Here is a 5192-nt window from a genome sequence, read left to right as displayed (position 1 = left end):
TAGAAAAGATTATATTATTCGAAAAAGTCATAGACCGTTCTTCTATTACCCCATCTGTAGCAAGAGATGACAATATTATAAAAGCTTTTCGTCTGTGTAGGGAAAAAAATGATATTCCCCCATGTAGAGATCATATTATTTGAAAACGAGGTTGGAGCATTTTCAAAATTGCGGAATTAATTGGATGCTCCATCAAAGGACTGTCCTAAAGGGTGGCAAATTTCTAATTAGTGAATGTAATTAAGATGTAATGGCAAGATTGTGCTCTAATAACCCCCATCATTGTTTTGTTTTATATCAAAGACAAATTCGTGAATGAAGGCACGGGAGTTAGTGTGGGTAACAAGAGAAATTCCCTTACAATGCAGATATATGCTCTCTCTCTCTCTCTCTCTCTCTCTCTCTCTCTCTCTCTCTCCTCTCTCTCTCTCTCTCTCTCTCTCTCTCTCTCTCTAAAATTTGTCTGACTTGAAAAGTGATAAATTAAAATTTCCACTCAAACTTTTTCTCCAATAAACAAACTTTAGTCTGGTCGCTTTCAGCAAACCCTCCTAGTATGAGTGGCCCTGAGTAATAAAGCTTTGTCGATCATGGCGATACACAAACTCTATCATCACGTTAAGGTATCTATACTCTGAAAGAAAAAGAAAAAAAAATATATATATAAATACACAATATATATATATATATATATATATATATATATATATGTATATATATATATGTATATATATATATATATAATTTATATATGTACTCTCTCTCTCTCTCTCTCTCTCTCTCTCTCTCTCTCTCTCTCTCTCTCTCTCTCTCTCTCACGAAATCTAACCAAGGCCTTTTGCGTCAATAGGCGTAGGAGGAGATGGTGATGATGATGATGATGATGATAATATATATATATATATATATATATATATATATATATATATATATATATATATATATATATATATATATATATATATATACAAATAATAAATAAATTCACATAATTTCCTTTAATGTGGCATTATGCTATACGAATTATCTTGCATAATTGTTCAATATAACTTTTATTAATACCAACAGCGTTCTTAAAAATGTCTTTAAAGCAACAGCATACAGGTCCTCAACGTAGTATTTTAATAATTCATTTCTATAATTCCAGCATTTTTTTTTTCTTTTTGACAAATTCCCTTCTACGGTTCTCTGCATACATTAATAGAATTACAAATTACAAATAACTGTATTTTGAAATGTATTGAAACGCCAAGCAAGAAAAGTACAAATAATGCAAATAAATAATATTCATTATTACCGTCCAAATATTACTATCATCAATTAAAGCATCTTTTAATCCATTTCGTTAAATTTCTTTTGTTTTTACAAACTGAACCCTTTTCATTTTTATAAATAAATTTTCTTACTCTTTTCGAAATATTTTTCAGTCCCATCCCCAAACCTTTCATAATTTTCTTTCCTTCCAACCGGAATAATATCTGTCCAGCTCTAATGTTTTTTTGTATTTTTCTTCTGAGGAAAAAAAAAAAGTCATAAGAGAAACCCCAACTTCAGGGTTGGAAAAACTTAGAACATAACCGGGGCAATTACGGCAAAAACCAACCAGAAGACTCCGAAACACAGCTGTCACTACCAACGAATAACATTTTCCTTTTTTCGTGTTCTTGATTTTAGGTTTCGTTCTTAATTTTGGAGAGGAGTACATTGGAAAATACGTACAGTTTTTAAGAATAATTCTAATAAATTTTATAATTATTATGATTTTAATAATTTCAATAAATCCAATATAATAATTTTCATAATCTCATTATATTCTTATACTTGTAAAACAGTATTGTTTGTTCTCTCTCTCTCTCTCTCTCTCTCTCTCTCTCTCTCTCTCTCTCTCTCTCTCTCTCTCTCCAATACGCCTTAAAAGGCAGTTTGTTTCATTCCTCCTTTTTTTTAGGTTAATATTATATTTTCATGTTGGAAATTAGCAAATTCCAGGAAGGAATCCCACCGAATTAATCTATAAATAGAAAAAAAGTCATCCTCATATCTGACATAAAAAGGGGATGATACCTCAAAGAGCATTTGTCACGCACTCCAATAAGCACATGAATATAATAGCAAAGGTGGGTCATAGAGGGGAACCCATAGTATGAACGTAATGTGTCTTTATGGCATATCTATCAAAATCAAAATATAATAATAACATGTCTCATTTACAAACCTATTTCAATCAATGCAGAACTAGACCATATATATATATATATATATATATATATATATATATATATATATATATGTGTGTGTGTGTGTGTATGTGTGTATATATATATATATATTATATAATATATATATATATATATATATATATATATATATATATATATATATATATATATATATATACATATATTCCTCCTTATGGATCTTCCTTTAATAGCTCATTGTGATCATTATCAACCGTGTGAAGATAGAGGGAATTGGTTAGCTAACCCTAATATTGACACGCTTTTCTCTGTGAAGGATTTTGGAAATGGAAATTTCTGGTATGATTCACGATGGTACAAAAAGATGGTCAATATCCTGTATTTTATGTATCTTAGAGTTGTCGACTTAATCTAATTTGAGAAACACTTAGCCAACTAGACTTGGTGTTGCCAACTTCCTTTCAGACTCCGAAGGAGGAGAGGGTTACAGGGACCACAATGTATTCTATACTAGTGTACGCGACCCTTCAATAAATATTTAGATAGATATATAAACACACAGATTCAACCCTTCCCACCCACTCCCCTTCTATCTCGGGGTACCCCACTTACCATGGCCATGGAAAACTACGTAGTTATACGTCTGGTAATGAGCATGAACAGAAAGAATATATATATATATATATATATATATATATATATATATATATATATATATATATATATATATATATATATATGGATACGGGAGACAACTAAAGTAGATGATATTCTAACATGCAAGAAAATGAAATGGACATAGGAATGACATACAACAAGACTGACATAGTAGATGGACATTAAGAACCAACAAAATGGGACCCTAGAGATTGCAAAAGAAGCAGAGGAAAAAAAACAAGACGATAGATTGACGAACTAAGTAAGTTTGTTGGTGTGGACTGGCATATAACAAAAAAACGCACGTGGAAGGACATATCTGAGATCTTCGTTTTGCAGTGGACTAGTTACGGCAGAAGAGGCTGACAAAGCTATAAATTCAGGGGGTGTCTATGGTGTAAAAATTGCTCATATAATTATTAATAAAATCTATACGGGGGTAAAGAGAAAGAAGAATATACCCATCAAAATGAGAGATGGGTCTAATAAAACAACAGAAGATGAAGAAAGGCAACGTTGGATGAAACACTTTAGCGAGGTCATGAATAGGAGATATGAAGGTAATAATTTATTTTATATACCTGAATATTAGGAAGACCTCCATGTGCCCCTGGATATGAAGGAACACTTACAAGATTATTTTGTAGAATGTAGCATAAAGAGGCGAAACCTGATGAATGGGAACTAGGAGTGTTGAAAATGTAAAAAAAAAATGAGATCTGACTGATTGCAATAATTACTGAGGAATCACACGTCGTTGTTATGAAAATATAAAATGTAGTATGCTTATTCTAAAAACTAGAGGGAAAGACCAATGAAAAGGTGAGAGATAAACAAGCAGGATTTCGAAAAGGTAGAAGTTGCACTGACCAAATTTTCATTTGAAGACATGTTGTACAGCAATGTGTGGAATATAGAAATCCAGGTTTGATGGCATTTGTGGACTATGAAAAAGGCTTTGATATTGTGCACCGACCAATTTTGTGGAGAGTCCTACGTTATTATGGAATTCCTTTTAAACGTGTGAATAGCGGAGTATGCCAAGGGGATGTGTTGTCCCCTATGTTGTTTATCCTCCTCATGGATTTTGTAATACATAGAACAGTTGGGGATGGTGGAGAATGATTGGACTGGATTGGTAAAAAGAAATTAGCTGACCAATAGTATGCTAATGACGCTGTCCTTATTAGCAGAACACCACAGGATTTGCAATGCTTGCTTACCAGAACGCATGAAATATCACATGAGGTTGGGCTCAAGATAAATAGGAGAAAGACTGAGATGATAAGAACGGAATATGCAACGGAAGATGAAATATCATTGGAAGGGGAAAGGATTAATGAGGTAGAACCATTTAAATATTTATGAACTATGATCTCTAATACAGGGTCTTTAGAATTAGAGTTTAATGAAAGATTGTAAAAAGCAAATCAGATAATCGCTAGGTTAAGTAAAATTTAGAAATAAAATCGCCTGAAATTAGATATGATAATCAGGCTATATATCAGTTAAGTGATATCGGTTTTACTGTATGGGCATGAGACGTGGTATGACAAAGAAACAATATCCAACAGATTTGAGAACAAAACCCTCACAAGGATATTAGGAGTTGAATGGCAGGACAGGATTAATAATGAAACTATAAGAGATTACGCGAGTAGCATATGTGGATGAGATCATGATGAGTGGTAGATGGAGATAATTTGAGCATGCTCTTTCCACTCCCCAAGAGAGATTAGTTCATCAAACCTGTAAAGAGGTGCATGACGCAGAGGCAGAAGAAATTGAGTTATCTAAGGACAACATAGCTATATCAGCTTTAAATAAAGATTTAGATAGAACCAATAAGAAAATTGAGTCTCTTATGGTAAGTCTAGAAAAAGCTGAAACTGAAACCGATGAACTTCGTGAGGAGCTTTTGATCAAGAAATCTGTTCAGGTAGGAGAAATTGAGTTATATAATAACATCGGTAACTTAGCTTTAATTGATGATTTAAAGAGAGCAAATAGGAATATTGAGTCTCTTATGGTAAGTCTAGAAAAAGCTGAAGCTCGAAGCGATCAAATTCGTGATGAGCTTTTGACCAAGGCAGTTGTAGAAAATGAGTTAGAAAATGCCCATGAGGAAATTCGGATACTCGAGAAGAGGCTGGTAAGAGTAGCAGGAGATCTGTTGACAGCTAACGAGAAACGTTTGGAAAAGAGCGACTTGTTGTTGTTGTTGTTATAAAACAAGAATGGAATTTTTCGGGAGTTCTAAAAGAATTCGGAAGAATGCAAGGGGTGTGGGAGCTAAAAAGAGGTCAAAGAACTTCTAATGCAAAGGGTGTGGGAGCT

The sequence above is a fragment of the Palaemon carinicauda genome, chromosome 28, assembly GCF_036898095.1.
Source record: "Palaemon carinicauda isolate YSFRI2023 chromosome 28, ASM3689809v2, whole genome shotgun sequence".
Lineage (NCBI taxonomy): Eukaryota > Metazoa > Arthropoda > Malacostraca > Decapoda > Palaemonidae > Palaemon > Palaemon carinicauda.
The sequence above is the reverse complement of the archived record's forward strand: the minus strand, read 5'-3'. Positions refer to the sequence as shown.